The 21958-nt window shown below is 45.3% G+C and overlaps 1 protein-coding gene and 1 pseudogene across 3 annotated transcripts in view; both read right to left on the bottom strand.

The window, feature by feature from the left end:
* Window positions 1-21958, bottom strand: part of SLC28A3 (solute carrier family 28 member 3) — a 483890-nt gene that overhangs the window by 274146 nt on the left and 187786 nt on the right. The window lies entirely within an intron of this gene.
* Window positions 13387-13505, bottom strand: LOC134932956 (5S ribosomal RNA; annotated as a pseudogene).

Raw genomic sequence — 21958 nt, 5'->3', positions numbered from 1 at the left:
GATGTGTTATTTTAGTGTTCCCTTTATTTTTTTGAGCAGTGTATATAGCAGTACGGTACAGTAGTCCATTGCTCTACCTCTGTGTCGTCAAGTATACTATCCATCCATATCTGTGCTGCATTGTAGTTGTGCGCAGTATATAGTAGGAGGACAGTGCAGAATTTTGCTAACCACCAGTATATATATAGCAGTACGGTACAGTAGTCCATTGCTCTTCCTCTCTGTCGTCAAGTATACTATCCATCCATATCTGTGCTGCATTGTAGTTGTGCACAGTATATAGTAGGAGGACAGTGCAGAATTTTGCTGACCACCAGTATATATATATATATATATATATAGCAGTTCGGTACAGTAGGCCACTGCTATTGATATATTACTGGCATATAATTCCACACATTAAAAAATGGAGTACAAAAATGTGAAGGGTAAAATAGGGAAAGATCAAGATCCACTTCCACCTTGTGCTGAAGCTGCTGCCACTAGTCATGGCCGAGACGATGAAATGCCATCAACGTCATCTGCCAAGGCCGATGCCCAATGTCATAGTAGAGAGCATGTAAGATCCAAAAAAATAAAGTTCAGTAAAATGACCTAAAAATCAAAATTAAAAGCGTCTGATGAGAAGCGTAAACTTGCTGCCAATATGCCATTTACGACACGGAGTGGCAAGGAACGGCTGAGGCCCTGTCCTATGTTCATGGCTAGTGGTTCAGCTTCACATGAGGATGGAAGCACTCATCCTCCCGCTAGAAAAATGAAAAGAGTTCAGCTGGCAAAAGCACAGCAAAGAACTGTACGTTCTTCTAAATCACAAATACCCAAGGAGAGTCCAATTGTGTCGGTTGCGATGCCTGAACTTCCCAACACTGGAAGGGAAGAGGTGGCGCCTTCCACCATTTGCACGCCCCCTGCAAGTGCTGGAAGGAGCACCCGCAGTCCAGTTCCTGATAGTCACATTGAAGATGTCACTGTTGAAGTACACCAGGATGAGGATATGGGTGTTGCTTGCGCTGAGGAGGAAATTGACAAGGAGGATTCTGATGGTGAGGTGGTTTGTTTAAGTCAGGCACCCGGGGAGACACCTGTTGTCCATGGGACGAATATGGCAATTGACATGCCTGGTCAAATTACAAAAAAAAATCACCTCTTCGGTGTGGAATTATTTTAACAGAAATGCGGACAACAGGTGTCAAGCCGTGTGTTACCTTTGTCAAGCTGTAATAAGTAGGGGTAAGGATGTTAACCACCTAGTAACATCCTCCCTTATACGTCACCTGGAGCGCATTCATCAGAAGTCATTGACAAGTTCAAAAACTTTGGGTGACAGCAAAAGCAGTCCACTGACAACTAAATCCCTTCCTCTTGTAACCAAGCTCCTGCAAACCACACCACCAACTCCCGCAGTGTCAATTTCCTCCTTAGACAGGAAAGCCAATAGTCCTGCAGGCCATGTCACTGGCAAGTCTGACGAGTCCTCTCCTGCCTGGGATTCCTCCTTGAGTGTAACGCCTACTGCTGCTGGCGCTGCTGTTGTTGCTGCTGGGAGTTGATCGTCGTCCCAGAGGGGAAGTCGGAAGCCCACTTGTACTACTTCCAGTAAGCAATTGACTGTCCAACAGTCCTTTGCGAGGAAGATGAAATATCACAGCAGTCATCCTGCTGCAAAGCGGATGACTCAGGTCTTGGCAGCTGCGGTGGTGTTAAACGTGTGTCCGGTATCTACCGTTAATTCACAGGGAATTAGAGAATTGATTGAGGTACAGTGTCCCCGGTACCAAATACCATCTAGGTTCCATTTCTCTAGGCAGGCGATACCGAGAATGTACACAGACCTCAGAAAAAGAGTCACCAGTGTCCTAAAAAATGCAGTTGTACCCAATGTCCACTTAACCACGGACATGTGGACAAGTGGAGCAGGGCAGACTCAGGACTATATGACTGTGACAGCCCACTGGGTAGATGTATTGCCTCCCGCAGCAAGAACAGCAGCGGCGGCACCAGTAGCAGCATCTCGCAAACGCCAACTCGTTCCTAGGCAGGCTACGCTTTGTATCACCGCTTTCCATAAGAGGCACACAGCTGACAACCTCTTACGGAAACTGAGGAACATCATCGCAGAATGGCTTACCCCAATTGGACTCTCCTGGGGATTTGTGACATCGGACAACGCCACCAATATTGTGCGTGCATTACATGTGGGCAAATTCCAGCACGTACCATGTTTTGCACATACCTTGAATTAGGTGGTGCAGAATTTTTTAAAAGAACGACAGGGGCGCACAAGAGATGCTGTCGGTGGCCCGAAGAATTGCGGGCCACTTTCGGCATTCATCCACCGCGTGCCGAAGACTGGAGCACCAGCAAACACTCCTGAACCTGCCCCGCCATCATCTGAAGCAAGAGGTGGTAACGAGGTGGAATTCAACCCTCTATATGCTTCAGAGGATGGAGGAGCAGCAAAAGGCCATTCAAGCCTATACATCTGCCTACGATATAGGCAAAGGAGGGGGAATGCACCTGACTCAAGCGCAGTGGAGAATGATTTCAACGTTGTGCAAGGTTCTGCAACCCTTTGAACTTTGCCACACGTGAAGTCAGTTCAGACACTGCCAGCCTGAGTCAGGTCATTCCCCTCATCAGGCTTTTGCAGAAGAAGCTGGAGAGATTGAAGGAGGAGCTAAAATGGAGCGATTCCACTAGGCATGTGGTACTTGTGGATGGAGCCCTTAATTCGCTTAACCAGGATTCACGGGTAGTCAATCTGTTGAAATTAGAGCACTACATTTTGGCCACCGTGCTCGATCCTAGGTTTAAAGCCTACGTTGTATCTCTCTTTCCGGCAGACACAAGTGTGCAGAGGTGCAAAGACCTGCTGGTGAGACACTTGTCAAGTCAAGCGGAACATGACCCGTTAACAGCTACTCCTTCACATTCTCCCGCAATTGGGGATGCGAGGAAAAGGCTAAGAATTCCTAGCCCACCCGCTGGCGGTGATGCAGGGCAGTCTGGAGCGAGTGCTGACATCTGATCCGGACTGAAGGACCTGCCAACAATTACTGACATGTCGTCTACTGTCACTGCATATGATTCTGTCCCCATTGAAAGAATAGTGGAGGATTATATGAGTGACCGCATCCAAGTAGGCACATCAGACACGTATACTGGCAGGAAAAAGAGGCAATTTGGAGGCCCTTGCACAAACTGGCTTTATTCTACATAAGTTGCCCCCCCTCCAGTGTGTACTCCGAAAGAGTGATTAGTGCAGCCGCTCACCTTGTCAGCAATCGGCGTACGAGGTTACTTCCAGAAAATGTGGAGAAGATGATGTTCATCAAAATGAATTAAAATCAATTCCTCCGTGGAAACATTCACCAGCAATTGCCTCCAGAAAGTACACAGGGACCTGAGATGGTGGATTCCAGTGGGGACGAATTAATAATCTGTGAGGAGGGGGATGTACACAGTGAAAGGGGTGAAGAATCGGACGATGAGGAGGAGGTGGACATCTTGCCTCTGTAGAGCCAGTTTGTGCAAGGAGAGATTGATTGCTTCTTTTTTGGTGGGGGCCCAAACCAACCAGTCATTTCAGTCACAGTCGTGTGGCAGACCCTGTCACTGAAATGATGGGTTTGTTAAAGTGTGCATGTCCTGTTTATACAACATAAGAGTGAGTGGGAGGGCCCAAGGACAATTCCATCTTGCACCTCTTTTTTCTTTAATTTATCTTTGCATCATGTGATGTTTGAGGCCCAATTTTTTTTAAGTGCCATCCTGTCTGACACTGCAGTGCCACTCCTAGATGGGCCAGGTGTTTGTGTCGGCCACTTGGGTCCCTTAGCTTAGTCATCCAGCGACCTCAGTGCAAATTTTGGGACTTTAAATAATATTATGAGGTGTGAGGTGTTCAGAATAGACTGGAAATGAGTGTAAATTATGGTTATTGAGGTTAATAATACTATGGGATCAAAATGACCCCCAAATTCTATGATTTAAGCTGTTTTTGAGGGTTTTTAAAAAAAAAACACCTGAATCCAAAACATGCCCGAATCCGACAAAAAATGTTCAGGGAGGTTTTGCAAAAACGCGTCCGAATCCAAAACACGGCCGCGGAACCGAATCCAAAACCAAAACACAAAACCCGAAAAATGTCCGGTGCACAATACTAATATATATATACACATCCGGCACTCAAAATAAAGGAGTAAATGCCTGGGTGCCCTCCTGGTAATAATGCAGTGGTAAATCCTTCCCCACCTGTGGCTCAGGTGTTAGCAGCAAAGGAATAGAGGCGGCACTCCAAGGACTTGTAAAAAGCTTGTATTCAAATCATAGTGGAAAAATGAACAAACGTGCTCATAACAGAAAAATAATTCAGGTTGCTTACGACGTTTCAAGGCATAGCAGCCTTTTTCATCAGGTAAGAATAACCCTGTGCAGTGGAAAACGAGTGATAAAGAACCAAACCAGAACGTGAAACACTCACCTGTTAAGTAGCATGCAGAAGAAGGTGTTTGATGGATTTGGTTATGTGCCATTGATATGCGCTGTATATTCAATCTATTGCATGATGCTATAGCAAGTTTTCTGTTTTGATTTTGTCCACTATATTGGATATCCTTCAGCTGTTTCTAAGTAACTTTTTAACTTCATCACAAATCTTTAAAAAATTTGTTTTTCACACTATACACAAGTTGCCCGCACGCCACGGGGTCCTTGCATGCATACTGCATGCCTTAAACACTTTGTTTTAAATTCATACATTCTCACTGACAGGTCTCCCCGGTGCCTGTGATTAAGCGCACTCGTTGCTTAGCAACGGACACGTCATCCATGAGCCGCTCACGTGACCCACCCGGAAGTCCCGGTCACAGACGCCGGGAACACCTTCTTCTGCATGCTACTTAACTGGTGAGTGTTTCACGTTCTGGTTTGGTTCTTTGTCACTCGTTTTCCACTGCACAGGGTTATTCTTACCTGATGAAAAAGGCTGCTATGCCTTGAAACGTCATAAGCAACCTGCATTATTTTTCTGTTGTTATGAGCACGTTTGTTCATTTTTCCACTATGATTTGAATACAAGCTTTTTACAAGTCCTTGGAGTGCCGCCTCTATTCCTTTGCTGCGAACACCTGAGCCACAGGTGGGGAAGGATTTACCACTATATATATATATATATATCCAAGAAGAGTATAGGCACTCGCCACTTTCTTAATGATTATAGATTTATTGTACCTCACAGGTGTTTCTCACGTAGAGATGAAAGACATTTATATTTTGGACTTTTTGAGAGCCCTTTATGGAGCACCGCCTAAGATGTAATTTGCAGCAGTGAGTGTGGATTCATTGGATATATATATATATATATATATATATATATAGTTTGCAGTAGGTCTGGCACTCACTGTTACTTGTAATAACTGTCCCTGTTGCCTTCAGTAGATGCAGATAGCACTGGCATGTAGAGAAAAGTGAACAGCGGCACTCAGGAAATAAAACGCAGACACAGCCACTTGTATATATATATATATATATATATGTGTGCCAATTCCCCCATTGCAATGTTGCGGCACCACAGAATTCTACAAGAGCTCCAACGTTATATGCCGATGAAGATCATTACACCTTGGCCAGGGAAAGCTAGAAATTTGGTAATTGTTATTGTAAACTGTGTCTTTGATTACTCTTCTCATTATCACATTATAGATTGTGATTGTGATTCTAATATGCCAATATCTGTGATGAATTGATTTTCTTTCGCATTTCCGAATGATCTGTTGTGATGTGAACTGTAACCAATTGTCTTCTCTTTATCTTCCTTTGATGCCCAATTCTTCTTGTGATAATTCAATATTTTATGCCAATTAACCAATCATCATCCTCAATCCAGAGTTCATTGCGGCTCAATAAAAAGACACCCTGTTGCAATTGCTGACTCACTCCTGTTTCGTATCAATCTATCCTACCTTTCTGAGCAAGGTACTACAGTACAAGGTATGGGGAGAAATATTTCAGGGGATAGGTCCGTCACATAGCCACCCAACACCTGTGATACCTCTCTCAGCCATGTAGACACACCCGCAAACCCCTGGGTGTTACACTTTGCTGGGGTGGGTGCTGTTCTGGGAGACATCAAGTCGCAATGGGATTGGGCTGCGGCAGGTGTTGTGCGAGGAGTCCTTGATCTGAGGACTGTATGAGCCTGTATGCATCTGCTAACAGCAGCAGTGGTGGGCAGCGCCCCTCAAGACAGCAGGCCAGGCTCCCAGTACCATCAAGTGTCTTCACTCCTGAAAGTAATGTATAATGATGTGTAAGGGCCATTACTTATGTGGGCATAATGTAAGGGGCATTACTAATGTGGGCATAATGTACAAAAAGAGGGAGCGACTGGGCACTGGAATATAATCAGTTATTGATATTATTGAAACCAAAGGCGGACAATTGAACCAAGGAAAAGAGAGATACCATCTTTCAGTAATAGTCCTTATTTGGTGGTGCGCCCAGAGCCAGGGAGTACAAGTACTAGCAGTGGGAGAAAAAGAAAGCTCTTGTGTGGGCGCACTCTTAGAAAAAGAAAAAGAAGAAAATTCTTAAATTGGAAAAGATTATGTTTTTTTTTTTTCAAAACAATGTTTATTGAAGAAAGGTAAAGATAGATGTACAAAATTCCATGTCTGGATTCATAGTGGAGAGGTACAAATAATAGAAATACGAGGTAGGTCAGGGTCATACAATAATGTCTCGGTATGTGGAAAATACATGCATAATTACATATAGTACATGTAAGAATTTGGTAATAAATGATATCCATAGGATATATTCCACTCCTATTGTCTAGGGTTACCATTTTGCTCAGTGAAATGTGAGATCCGGTATTAAAGAGACATGAAGGTATCTAGTGGAAGTAAAGACTTGTAATAAACCTCAGTATCTGACCATATAGCCCCTTAGCAGCTGAGAGACCACTACAGACAAGGAGAAAGAAAACAGAAAATGAAGAGATAATAACCCTTCTTCAAATAATTTTCTATTTTGTAAAGAAGATTGGTTAGGTAGAAATTCGAATTCGTATAGATTGTAGTGGGAAGAGAAATGAGAGGAGAAAGAAAGAAAAAAGAGGGGGTGGGAGATGGAAGGGAAAAGGGGGGGGGTGGACAAGACATGAAAACAGGACAACATACAGCATCATTCTCTAAAGGAAAAATTATACCATAAGGTTGTCAGGTTGGATATATGTCTTGTGGACTGCGATAAGTAGATATTATTTACCGGCTCAACACATTTCAAACTTAGCAAAGTTAATAACATTAATCAATCTGTCTATACAAATACCAAGTGGTGGGTTCGAAGATTTTCTGGATTCTGAGCTGAGTGGCATTATCAAAGCTTTGTATAACAGTTTCCCATTTCCCATAGAATCTAGGGGCCCCTGACTCTATATCCGGTACTAGAGCCTGTCGCTCGTAAAATATGTTGTTTAGCAGAGAGGTTCTCATTTCTGCAATAGATGGAGATTGTCTGTGTAACCAATGGGTGAGGATTAATTTTTTAGCGATAGTAAGGATAACTGTCAGGGCAGGTATAATCTTCTGTTTGTGTGGTCCCAGGTCCCAATCTGAAAAGCAGTAAAATAGACATGCGGTAGGGAGCTTGGTGATTCGAACTGAAAAGATATCATTAACATGGTTTATCAGCTTGTCCCAGAAAGTTCTTATTTTCCTGCAGTCCCAGAAGTTATGATAGTAGGTGGCCTCAGCCATCCCACATTTAAAACATCGACCCGTAGAGGCAAGGGTGAAATAGGAATGCTGTTTCGGGGAGATGTAGGCTCTATTTAGGAATTTGAGGTGCGTTTCCTGCAAAGCTGCGGATTTTAAATATTTAAATGTGGGGGACAGTTTGGACATAAGTACCGACATAGCCGGGAAATCAGGTATGTCCCGCTGCCAGCGCGAGTGGAGAGCACTTTGCAAGGGTGTTTTCCCTGAGTCTATGAGAATAGAATATAAATTACGCAGCTTATATCCTATGGTCAGATTAAAACGCAGGAGAGGGGTAAGAGGGTCAATGGCCGTATCAAGGGCCATTCCAGGTGGTAACGACTGTGCAAAATGACGGGATTGGAGGTACATATAAAATTGGGAGTTGGGTAGACCATATCTATCTGCTAATGCAGAGAAAGAGTAGATCTTACCCCCAGGGTCAAAGATGTCTCGAATGCACGAGATGCCCTTCTCTTTCCACGTCAAGTAAGCACGGCCGTCCAAACCAGGAGGAAATTGTGGGTTGCCCCAAAAGGTGGTGTAAGGGGAGTTAGAGGAATTCCTGTGCAATCGTTTATTGATAGATTTCCAGGCTTTATAAGTGTCATGAAAGAGTATGTTGGATTTTATATGGGAAGGAATCAGTGAGGTAGGTGCATGAAGGAGAGCAGCTGGGGAGAAAGGATGGAAAAGGTGTTCCTCTATGTTGGGGAGAGTATATACAGAGCCACCAGAAAACCAATCTACCATGTATCGATACATAGCTGCATTTGAAAAAGCAGAGATGTCTGGCATCCCAAAACCACCCTCCGGTCTCGGCAGTCGCAAAATATGGCGGGATACCCTAGATTTCTTTTTTGCCCAGATGAATCTTGTAAACAGGGAGTCAAATCGTTGGATATCTGACTTGGAAAGTTGCAAGGGAAGCATCTGGAGGACATAGGATAATTTGGGAAAGATAAAGCTTTTAATAACCACTACCCTGCCAGACAATGATAGAGGTAAATCCATCCATCCGTTCAATATTTTCTCCACCGAGGAGTATATCTGGTGGAAATTAGCAGAGTATAGGGCGTCCAGATTAGGGGGAATCATGATGCCTAAGTATTTAAGTGGAGAGCGGCAAATTGTGAATTGTGTCAGCGTGGGGGATAGAAGATTTGTGGAGTGACCAGGGCCTAGAGGGAGGAGGCGTGACTTGTCATAGTTCACGCGAAATCCCGAGAAAGAGCTAAAATTATCTATAATGTGTTTTATAGCAGGGATGGAGAATTGGGGGTTAGAGATAAATAAAAGCATGTCATCGGCAAATAGACTGAGTTTCACTTCAGTCGACCCAACGACAATACCAGTATATTCTAGAGACATGCGCAGTGCAGTGGCTAGGGGTTCTATAGCTATAGCAAATAGAAGGGGTGAAAGGGGGCAGCCTTGTCTGGTCCCTCTATGGAGGGGGATGGGAGAGGACATATAATTGTTAGAGAGGATTTGAGAGGAAGAGTCATGATAGAGAAGACGTACTGCATGGATGAAGGCCTCCGGGAACCCAAACCTGTGCATGGTGTCAAAAAGGTGATCCCATGTGACTAGGTCAAAAGCCTTCTCAGCATCAAGGGAGAGAAGGGCATAGGGGTTCTGGTCTCCCGAAGTCTCCAACCACTGCATGACAGTCAGTATCTTACGCACATTCACCGTAGAGTGGCGCCCCCAAATAAACCCTGTCTGGTCCTCCTGGATCAGAGAGGGCAGGAGAAGCTTTACTCTGTCTGCCAAGATCTTGGTATATATCTTGTAATCCGTATTCAATAAGGATATGGGTCTATATGAACTGGGAAGCAGGGGGTTTCTCCCTGGTTTATGAAGAATTTTCAGAATCGCAGCATTGAAGTATAGTGGAGGGGGTGTTCCAGACAACAGCAAGTTGAATAGTTCACAAAGGGGTTTGACCAATTGAGGGGCCAGTATTTTATAGTATTCATTGGTTAGACCGTCAGGTCCAGGGGTTTTGTTTGGTTTCAAACAGTGAATTGCATGGAGCACCTCCTCCTCAGTAATGGGGTTCAGTAGGGGTTGGGATGAGGTAGAAGATAGAGAGGGAAGCGTAAGGGAAGACCAGAAAGAGTGTTGTTGTTGGTGATCAATAGAGGGTTCAGAATATAGTGAGGAATAAAAAGACTGCAGAACCTCAGACACCTGGCCACAATCATGTACCACAGTGCCGTCAGCCCTAGTTAAAGCATGGATAAGTGTTGGGGGATGTTGACCTTTCAGGAGATTTGAAAGCAATCGACTAGATCGATTGCCGAATTTATGGAATCTACATTGAGACATAAATGTTAATTTAGATTCGGTTTGGGTTAAGAGTTTGTCAAAAAGGGATTTCTGTTCATGGTAGAGTTTTCTGGTAATTGGGGAGGGGGACTGCGTGAACGCTTGGTAGGCGTCAGTAAGTTTAGATTGAGCATCAAGGTACAGAGCTTGTGTGTCTTTCTTATGTTTGGATGTGAAGGAGATGATAGAGCCTCTTAGTACTGACTTAGATGTCTGCCAGAACAGGAGCGGTGATTCATTCTCTGCAGTTATATTACAATGTGTAAAGTCAGCCCATGATGCCTCCAGCATATTTCTAAATTGAATGGAATTGGTCAGGTGGGATGGGAAGCGCCATTGCCTGACAGGGCCTCTATTGGGGAAGGTGGCGAGAGCCATCCAGCAGACCGCATGATCCGACAAGGACACCGGTTCAATTTCAGAAGTTTGCACCCTGGTAAACATAGAAGCCGAGATGAGCAGATAATCGATTCTCGACAGTGTACCATGAGCAGCCGATAAACAAGTGTATTCACGGTCGACTGGATGACAGGCTCGCCACACATCCACCAAGTGCAGCTGTGACATTAGATATGGTAAACCATATTTGGGAGTATAACGTCTAGATCTGGATTTGGTATTCCTATCAAGAGCATTGGATACAGTAGAGTTAAAGTCACCTGCGAGTATCACCTGTTTATGAGAGTGTGGGTGCAGTTTAGCGGCAATGGACAGAAAAAAGGGTTGGGGATCAATATTGGGGGCGTATACATTACACAGTAGAAAACGTGAGTCATCTAGGGTGGCGTCTACAATGAGATATCTGCCTTCAGTATCAGATTGGGAGGAGTGAAGGTCTACTTGGACTGAGCGTCTAATCAAAATGAGTACCCCACAGGCCTTGGCAGTAAATGGGGCGGACGCCAGCACTCTCCATCCCAGGCAATTGAGCTTGTCAATCTCAGGGGGAAGGAGATGAGACTCCTGGAGGAATGCAACATCTACATGTAGTTTAGATAAGTAAAGTAAGATTTTCTTCCTCTGTATGGGGGAGTGGAAGCCACCTACATTATATGTGCCAATTTTTAAACTGGTCATCATTCTGCTGAAGAAAGGTATGGTTCATGGCAATAAATAAAACCGATAATATCATATCCACAAAATACATTGCTATCATGGACATAGAAAACCAACAGGACAAGACACAGAGAGGAGAGAACAATGGGTAGAAAAAGTAGGGGAAAGGAAAGTAAAGGATCCAGAAAAGAATGGATCAAAAGATTAGCATCAAAAGTGCACTTCAGGTACAAAGATAATCTAAATTGACCTATAGTTCGCCAATTGGAGAACCAGATAAGAACTCCAGGCTTGCCCCAGCCCTGGTACTGAGAAACAATAAGCATAGCTTACATATGGCATAAACAAAACATAACTCAGAATAACATGTGGAGAACTTTAGGTGGAAGGCGCCTTAAAAGAAGGATCCCATTCAAAATGGGATTAATGATGAAATGGCACCCGCCATAGCATTTACGTCGGTAATAGAGGCGTCTCCTCCCACCAATAATTTCAAGAACTTCTAGCGATTAACAGCTATAACATAAACAGATATATCAAAGCAATAGAGTAATCGCCAGTAAAGGAGGAGATAACCACGCTAAGGAATTTCATAGCCGTGGTTAGCAGTCAGGAGTCGAGTCCGTTGAGGGCTGGCGCAGTGAAGAACGGCCGTTCTCCTCTTCCAGTAGATATGCTTCCGCATCAGCCACGGTGGAGAAGTCTGTAAATGAAGATCCTTTGAACAGGCGCAATCGTGCTGGGTATATAAGAGCGAATTTTCTATTTGCTTTGGCTAGGCGGGAACAAAGTGGGGTGAATTCACGTCGTGCCCTGGCCACCTCTGCCGAATAATCTTGGAAGATGAAAATCTTCACATCGTTCCATTGTAAGTTCCGCTTACGACGAGACGCAGACCAGATGGTGTCTTTGTGGATGTAATTTAGACAACGGAAAATAACAGCCCGGGGTCGGGAATCCTGCGTAGGCCTTGCAGGACCAATGCGATGGGCCCTCTCCACAATCATACCCGTGCAGGAATCTTGGATATCAAGCAGATCTGGCAGCGTGTCTTGTATGAAGGAAAGGAGTGCTGGCCCTTTAAGGGCTTCGGACAGCCCAACAACCCTCAGATTATTTCGACGTGATCTATTCTCGAGATCGTCGACCTTATTAAGAAGCTGGTAATGGGATTTCTGAAGAAAGGCGCACTGTTCCTTTAAATCGGCAACGTCATGAAATGTCTCCCCGAGGCGCTGTTCATTAGCCTGCACCCGTTTGGAAAGCTGTTTAAACTGTGATTTGATGTCATGCACTGCCTGTGTGACTTTGGCAGCATGAGATTCCATAATAGGGTTAATGGAGTCTTGAATTGCCTTTACCATGTCAGAGTATGTAATTGGGCCCTCAGCCTGCTCTGTAGTCTTATTAGACTTCTGTGTAGAGGGGGCAGCATGTACAGGGAGAGCTGTGTTCACAGAGGAGTCAGAGGAGGAATGTAACTCACGATCTGTGTGTATTTGCTGCTGCTGCGGCTGTGTCTGCTGTCCGGTGGCCATCTTGGAATCCCCTTTCGTTTTTGCAGGACGTTGTTTGAGGGGCTTAGCCGCTTCTGGGGCGGCCAGGAAGCGATCCATCAGGTGCCAGAGGTGTTCCCACAGGCAGGTGAGCGGTCTGGGAGCGGGCTGTAACGCTATGTGCAGCGTGCGGGCTAGCGCGGGCTGGGGCGGCACACGGAGCTCACACTGCTGCTGCTGCACGCATCGGCGCCGTACCCGGAAGTCTAAAGATTATGTTAAAATATGAGTTTATTAGTTAATTAGTTAAGAACAAATATCCTTCTACGATCCTAAGGAAAAATGCACAAAAAGTGCAAAAAGATTTTGTAAAAAGTTATGTTAAAATGTTCTGGTCTGTAAATCATGAAGGAAAGATTTAGAAAGGTTGCAGACACTATATAGTCTGACACCCGTTTCTCCTGACCAGTACAGATAATCTGTATTAATGGGACCCACGGAGGAGGTTGGTGTACATATTTTGTCATAGAAAGACTGATTACATTGGGTCAATATTATACACTTTGTTAGTTACCCGTGAAATCATATGGCATAAATTCAGATTGGATGTCTGGCTGTGCTCATAAAAATTAGATCCTCATGAAGGAGGATATAGAGAAGAAAAAGGCTGAAAGAAGTATAAATAGTGGTGATACTGCTGTTGGTGTCCACCCTTCAGAGGAAGGGGAATAGTTCCTATCCTACAACACCGGGTATTCCCAGGGAGTCTCCTCTCGTGGTACTGACCCAGCCCAGCGCTGTTTAGCTTCCAAGATCGGACGAGATCGGGCACAAGCAGCGTGGTATGATAGTAGGAGGGATATCTACCAATGAGAGTGCACCTATATATGAAAGTATAGAATGATAGAAATATAGAACAAATAGTACGTGGATCTGCTTTCCACGTTAGGCAGAGTAGAATGACTGTCACACCGTGGCGCCGTGTACCCTGGATCGGGGATGAGAGTCCACTAGACAATAGTCAGTTAGGAAAATGAAGGAAAAAGTATAAAGATAAAGTTAAATGACCATTCAATATTTAGGGAACAAATATCCAATGACGGAGAAAAAATCTAAATGAGTTACAAAAACCAGAGACAAGCTGACTATACAATCTTTGTATGCAGTCAATTTAAATATGTGACAAAAATAGATAACCCATGCGTAGTTGAAAATAGAGATCGGTGCATCTGATAAGAAATACTGTGTAAGGCTAATATGAATAAAATTCAGAAAGTAGGTGATCACAAATAGCTAAATAAGCACTTATAATAAAGTATATTGCTTAAAGCCATTAGGATCCTGTAGTATCAGGAGTTAAAGATCACCCTCAGCGGCTATAGAGTGTTTGTTATAAGGAATAGAAAATGCTACTATTGAAAAATTGGGAGGAGGGGCTGGTTATTAAGTTGTTGCCTTACTTGTGTATTGATGAACACTGGAGTGGGTGACTATAAAGGGAGGAGGAAAAGGTGATGAGGGAAAAAATAGGGGGATTATAACTATGGTGAAGTGAGACATGGGGTTCGCAAATGAGGAATGGGAAATTGGAAGCATAATCCAGGTGCAGCATGGGTAAACTATAACCAATGAGGTACTTTGTGAAAAAAAATTTTTGATAGTGAAGGAAAAATTAACCGTGATGTGGACGGTGTGGGTGAGCACTCAGGTGTAAGCTAGGATTGCAATGAATGCCAATAGGGATAGCAGAGGAATGATGGGGGTTAGTGAAATGGGAGATATGATAAGTTGGGTGACGGAAAAGGAAAGAAGGGGAGAGGTTTTAAACGTTGTGATGGATAGGAAGATGGGAATGGGGAGACATGTGGCATGAATGGGGGAGGGAAGAGATAAAAAGATTGTTGGCATAATTAGTAAGAAGGACTAGTGAGGACGATGCTGATTAGAGTGGGAATGGGAAAGCATATGGCATATATGGGGGAAGGAAGAAATGAAGAATTAGTGACATGTTTAGTAAAAAGGACTAGTAAAGCAATACTAATTAAATAATATATATTAAGAGGAGGAAAAATATTAACCATTTAAATGAGAGCTAAAAGGACAAGTAAAATTGTATATATTGTGAATTATAAAAAGACACTGTAATTGATGTTTTCATTAAGTCCGTCAGGTCGAAGACTCCCAAGCCGAAAAATCCATTCGCTCTCTTTCTTATATAGTTCTTTAGTCAGATCACCCCCACGTATGCCCAGGTGGATGCGGTCTAGACCAAAGACTTTTAATTCTTTGGTAGAGCCCTTGTGCTGAAGGTAAAAGTGTTTGGCAACTGTGGTAAGTTGTTTCATACGTGTCAGGTCTTTAGACGCGTTCCGAATATTCCCCAAATGTTCCAAGGTCCTTTCTTTTAATTTGCGAGTGGTCATACCAACATATTTAATATTGCAACTACAAGTAATGCAATAGATTATTGCTTGGGTATTGCAGTTGAAGAAGTGCCGTATCTTTGTTGTTTGTCCATACTTATCAGTAACTATGTTGGTTTGTAGTATATGTGTGCAAGCCTTACATTGGCCACAGGGGAAGGAACCCGGTGTGGCTGGTTTCTTGCGTGTTGATGTTATTAGATGGCTCTGAACCAAATGGTCCTTGATGTTCCTAGATCTTCGCCAGCTCATCTGTACTGTGGGGCCGACAATAGGAGACAGGACAGGGTCCATTCGGAGTATGGGGAGATGTTTAGTAATGGCCTCTTTCAGCATCTTCCATTCGGGACAGAAAGTGCCTATAAATCTGATTGTATCCTCTTTGTCTGAAATTTTTTTGTTGTTAGTCCCAAAAATCAGACGTTCCCTCTTCACCAATGTAGTGGCCTGGTAAGCTCGTTTTAGTGACCGTTTACTATAACCCCTGGCCAGAAGGCGATTGGTAAGTTCCCAACTTTTGCTTTTGAAAATATGATCCTCAGAACAATTGCGTCTGAGTCTAAGGTATTCCCCTTTGGGTATATTTTCAATGGTGGGGGGAAAGTGCGAACTCGTTTGAAAGAGGAGACTGTTGGTAGCAGTCTCCTTGCGATACAGCTCTGTTTCTAAGAAGCCTGTGTGTGATTTGTACACATTAAGGTCAAGGAAAGGAACCCTCTCTGTGCTGACTGTGTGTTAGGCGCCGGGGTCCGCTCGTCGGTGCGGCCCGGCGCCTAGCAACCAGGGACGCCGTACGCGTACAGCCGCCGGCTCCCTGGCAATGCTAGACGCCGGGCGCACTGAGCCGCACGGACCCTAGCAACGGGGACGCCACTGGCGGACCGCGTTCCCCGTTGCTGGGTCCAGTTAAAATGATTGTGCACCTGTTTCCTGGCCGTGCAGCAAGGCAGCTGCACGGCATTTATGTAATCAGCTCTGTCAGCAGCTGATTGGAGGACTCCTGTTTATATGCACTCTCAGGGCTTCTCACAGACGCCGGTAATAGCTTCCTGCATGCTGTCCTTGTTTGCTGAGAGTCTGTTTCCAGTCTTGCTGTATCCGGTCGTTCCAGTCTTCAGTAGTCCTGTACTCGGAAGTTGTCATCTTGTTCCTGGAGTCCTGACTGATCACCGTTTAACATCTAGTGGTGTTCGTGAGTCGCGGCTTTGCCGTGTGTTGTGGCTTGGCCGCTTTACCATTTATTATTTGTGTTTTGGAGCATTTTGCGGAGGGTTCCGCTTCCACAGGTCCACTCTGGTATCCGGCGGTGCTGGGTAGGAGTATTGGACAAGTGGATTTTTGGTTGTCCTTTTCCCTGGCGGTTTTTCCGCACATACTTCAGGTCTTTGCTAGTTAGCTTGTTGCCCCTGGCCTGTTGTCAGTCAGAGGTTCTCTTGTTATCATCCTGCCTCGGATTTTCCTTTGTCTCTCATTAAGACCGGGGGGGCACCGGAGTTGGGCAGACATAATCCGCCCTTCAAACGTGGCTGCCATGGGCTCAAGAAACCATAGTCTCGCAAGGGATCTCCGATAGCACGGGTGAGACAATAGAGTTAGGGCGCCAGGGGCAACTAGTCTTTCCTGCTCCCGTTACCAGCATTCCATTCCAGCGCTCTGGTCATTGTCATAAGATCTCCTCTGGTCAGGAGTGCTGGAATCATAACATTATTACCGGCCACACCAAAACTTAAAATTAAACGGGGTTTAATTTTTTTCTCATTCAGTTTTGTAAGAGTTTATCGGCCTCATGAATCCAACAGGTTTAGGGCCAAATCCTGGTCAGCTCTTAGTCAGCCAGATTCAAGAACTTACTCAGATGGTTCAGGATCTTTCCCTTCGGGTGAAGTCGCAGGAAGATCTTTTGCGAACTTCCCCGAGGGTAGTCCCTGAACCAAAGATGCATTTGCCTGACCGTTTTTCTGGTGATAGGAAAGAGTTTTTTAATTTTAAAGAATCCTGTAAACTTTATTTTCGTTTAAGACCGATCTCCTCGGGTACTGAATCTCAGCGGGTTGGGATTATTATTTCTTTGCTCCAGGGGGATCCTCAGACCTGGGCATTTGGTTTGAAAGCAGAGGATCCGGCCTTGTTGTCAGTAGACGCCTTTTTTGGGTCTTTAGGGCTATTGTATGATGACCCTGATAGAGAGGCATCCGCTGAAGGTCAGTTGCGCGCTCTCAGACAGGGTAGGAATCCTGCAGAGGTTTATTGTACGGAGTTTCGCCGTTGGTCGAACGACTGTGGCTGGAATGACCCAGCCCTGCGCAGTCAGTTTCGCCTCGGCTTATCAGAGTCTATAAAAGACAGTCTCCTTCAGTATCCCGCTCCTGAGACTCTCGATAAACTCATGGAGCTTTCTATTAAGATTGATCGTCGTCTCAGAGAGCGGAGGGCTGAAAAAGGAGCTCCTGTCAGGTCAACTCCATGTGTATATTCCATTCCTGAGGACGTAGAGGAGCCCATGCAGATGGGTCTCTCCCGGCTGTCTCCTGAAGAAAGAGCCAGAAGGCAAAACTCTGGTCTTTGTTTGTACTGTGGGGGTAAGGGACATTTTGCTCGTAATTGTCCGAACAAGTCGGGAAACGCCTCGACCAGGTGAATTGTGAGGGGGTTCACCTAGGTCTGCAGCTTATCTCCTCAAATAACTCCCTTTTAGTCCCAGCTAAAGTTTCTTTTGTCAGCCTCAGTTCTTCGGTGTCGGCTTTTGTTGACAGTGGAGCTGCAGGAAACTTTATGGATTTAACTTGGGCTAAGGCCTTAGGCATTCCTCAGTTATCTTTGGGTAGGTGTGTCACCATGCATGGCTTAGATGGGAGTCCACTGTCCAATGGGGTTATTTCCCTCTGTACACCCCCTGTACTACTTACGGTAGGAGCTCTTCATTCTGAAAAAATCGAGTTCTTCCTTACCCATTGCCCAGCAGTTCCAGTGGTTCTGGGTCACCCTTGGCTGGCCTTTCATAATCCCACCATTGATTGGCGGTCGGGGGAGATTTCACAATGGGGTACCTTCTGTGATAAGGAATGTATTACGTTTCCAGTCAGAATAGCAGCTGCCATTCCTGAACTCATTCCCGTGGAATACCAAGAGTTTGCTGATGTGTTCTCCAAGGGCAATGCAGACATTCTGCCTCCACATCGGCCTTATGATTGTGCTATTGAGCTAATTCCTGGTGCCGCATTGCCAAAGGGAAGGTTATATGCTTTATCTGGGCCAGAAACTGCGGCCATGAATGATTATGTTAAGGAGAGCCTAGGGAAAGGATTTATTAGGCCATCAAAATCTCCTTTAAGTGCAGGCTTCTTCTTTGTGGAGAAAAAGGATGGCTCGCTTAGGCCTTGCATTGACTTTAGAGCCCTGAATAAAATCTCAGTTAAAAATACTTATCCTCTGCCGCTGATTTCTGTCCTCTTTGATCAGCTGCGTTCGGCTGTGATTTTTTCTAAAATTGACCTAAGAGGAGCGTATAACCTCATCCGAATCAAGTCTGGAGATGAGTGGAAGACGGCCTTCAGTACTCAGTCGGGTCACTACGAGTACCTGGTGATGCCGTTCGGCTTGTCTAACGCTCCAGCAGTTTTCCAGGACCTCATTAACGATGTGCTCCGTGACTTCCTAGGGAAATTCGTGGTCGTTTACTTAGACGACATCCTGATTTATTCTGACACAATTGAACAACATGTTACCCAGGTGCGTCAGGTTCTTCAAAAGTTACGTGAGAATCATCTATATGCCAAGCTGGAGAAATGTGAGTTTCATGTCACGGAGGTATCTTTTTTAGGGTACATTATTTCCCCTCGGGGATTTTTCATGGAACCTAAGAAGCTCCAGGCCATCCTTAGTTGGGCGCAACCCACCAATTTAAAAGCAATTCAGCGCTTTTTAGGGTTTGCGAATTATTATAGGAGGTTCATTCATTCTTTTTCCGACCTGGTTGCTCCCATTGTGGCTCTGACAAAGAAAGGAGCGGATCCTACCAACTGGTCGCATGAAGCTGAGTTGTCCTTTCGGGCCCTGAAACAAGCTTTTGTCTCGGCTCCAGTCCTCAGACATCCCAATCCAGAATTGCCCTTCGTTGTGGAGGTTGATGCCTCGGAGGTTGGAGTGGGGGCTATCCTATCTCAAAAGGATCCGGAGTCTCTGGAACTACATCCTTGTGCCTTTATGTCCAGGAAATTCTCCTCCGCTGAATCCAACTATGACGTTGGTAACCGGGAGTTACTGGCAATAAAATGGGCTTTCGAGGAGTGGAGGCATTGGCTGGAGGGAGCAACACATACTATTTCAGTATTGACTGACCATAAAAACCTGCAATACATCAAATCAGCTAAGCGGCTGAATGCCCGGCAGGCTCGTTGGGTTTTATTCTTTTCTCGTTTCAAATTTATTATCACTTTCAGGCCAGGTTCCAAGAATACCAAGGCGGATGCCCTGTCACGCAGTTTTCTTCCGGTTCACAATAACAGTCCTGTTACTCCCATACTTCCATCTTCAGTCATTTGGGCAGGCCTCACACAAGATTTATTTACCCAGTTAAAACAGCTTCAACACCAAGCTCCTGGAAATACTCCTGCTGGTCGTCTTTACGTCCCTGAGTTTTTGAGAGCTACTGTTTTGACTGAGTTCCATGATAACAAAGTTTCTGGGCATCCGGGGATCTCTAAGACTTTGGAGTTAGTCTACCGCTCAGTATGGTGGCCTGGTCTTCTAAAGACGTTAAGGAGTTTGTTTTTTCATGTCAGGTTTGTGCACAGCATAAGGTTCCCCGTTCCTTGCCTATCGGGCAACTTATGCCCTTAAATGTCCCCCTCAGGCCATGGTCTCATATTTCCATGGATTTTGTGGTAGACCTTCCCCTTTCAGCCGGATTCCGAGTCATATGGGTGGTGGTGGACCGTTTTAGCAAGATGGCTCATTTCATTGCTCTTCCCCGACTGCCATCTGCCCAAGGTTTGGCAGTTTTGTTTCTCCGCCATGGTTTCAGACTTCATGGGTTGCCCACTGATATTGTTTCTGATCGGGGTCCACAATTCATTGCACAATTCTGGAAGGGTTTTTGTGCTTCATTAAAGATGAAATTGTCATTAACATCCGGTTACCACCCCCAATCCAACGGGCAAACCGAGCGAGTTAACCAATCATTGAAACAGTGTTTGCGTTTGTACTCAGCCAAACTCCAGAATGATTGGTCCGAGTTTCTTCCATTGGCGGAGTTTGCTTACAATAATTCTTGTCATTCCTCCACTAATGTGTCTCCATTCTTTTCAGTTTTTGGTTTTCACCCCAGAGCTAATTCTTTTTTTCAACATTCCTCAGTTTCCTCGCTAACCTTAACCTCCCATCTCAGAGCCATTTGGAAAAAAGTGCACCTTGCTCTCAGAAAAGCGGCCTTTCGAGAGAAAATTTTTTCTGACAGGCTCCGACGTCCTTGCACTTTTAAGGTGGGAGATAGGGTATGGTTGTCGACTCGTAACATTAGACTTCGACAATCCTCGGCTAGATTGGGACCCAAATTTATTGGACCATTTCATATTATTAAAAAAGTCAACCCAGTTGCTTTCCGGTTACGTTTACCAAGATCTCTCCGGATTGGAAATACGTTTCATTGCTCCCTGTTGAAACCATACGTTTCTTCCAGTAGATTTCCTCGGAAGATCTCTCAGGGAAGATCTCCAGTGGATGTACAGGGACAACAGGAGTTCCTGGTGGAGAAGGTTCTCGATTCCAAATTGTCCCGGGGCAGGCTTTATTTTCTGGTTCACTGGAGAGGCTATGGTCCAGAGGAAAGGTCTTGGGTCCTGGATAAGGATCTTCATGCCCCGAGGCTCAAGAGGGCATTTTTTCGTGAATTTCCTCGGAAGCCGGGCTTTAGGGGTTCCTTGACCACTCCTCAAGGGGGGGTACTGTTAGGCGCCGGGGTCCGCTCGTCGGTGCGGCCCGGCGCCTAGCAAGCAGGGACGCCGTACGCGTACAGCCGCCGGCTCCCTGGCAACGCTAGACGCCGGGCGCACTGAGCCGCACGGACCCTAGCAACGGGGACGCCACTGGCGGACCGCGTTCCCCGTTGATGGGTCCAGTTAAAATGATTGTGCACCTGTTTCCTGGCCGTGCAGCAAGGCAGCTGCACGGCATTTATGTAATCAGCCCTGTCAGCAGCTGATTGGAGGACTCCTGTTTATATGCACTCTCAGGGCTTCTCACAGACGCCGGTAATAGCTTCCTGCATGCTGTCCTTGTTTGCTGAGAGTCTGTTTCCAGTCTTGCTGTATCCGGTCGTTCCAGTCTTCAGTAGTCCTGTACTCGGAAGTTGTCATCTTGTTCCTGGAGTCCTGACTGATCACCGTTTAACATCTAGTGGTGTTCGTGAGTCGCGGCTTTGCCGTGTGTTGTGGCTTGGCCGCTTTACCATTTATTATTTGTGTTTTGGAGCATTTTGCGGAGGGTTCCGCTTCCACAGGTCCACTCTGGTATCCGGCGGTGCTGGGTAGGAGTATTGGACATGGGAATTTTTGGTTGTCCTTTTCCCTGGCGGTTTTTCCGTACATACTTCAGGTCTTTGCTAGTTAGCTTGTTGCCCCTGGCCTGTTGTCAGTCAGAGGTCCTCTTGTTATCATCCTGCCTCGGATTTCCCTTTGTCTCTCATTAAGACCGGGGGGCACCGGAGTTGGGCAGACATAATCCGCCCTTCAAACGTGGCTGCCATGGGCTCAAGAAACCATAGTCTCGCAAGGGATCTCCGATAGCACGGGTGAGACAATAGAGTTAGGGCGCCAGGGGCAACTAGTCTTTCCTGCTCCCATTACCAGCATTCCATTCCAGCGCTCTGGTCATTGTCATAAGATCTCCT

The sequence above is a fragment of the Pseudophryne corroboree genome, chromosome 1 (assembly GCF_028390025.1).
Source record: "Pseudophryne corroboree isolate aPseCor3 chromosome 1, aPseCor3.hap2, whole genome shotgun sequence".
In the NCBI taxonomy this organism is placed as follows: domain Eukaryota; kingdom Metazoa; phylum Chordata; class Amphibia; order Anura; family Myobatrachidae; genus Pseudophryne; species Pseudophryne corroboree.
Note: the sequence above shows the minus strand (reverse complement) of the source record. Positions and strands in the feature narration are given on the sequence as shown.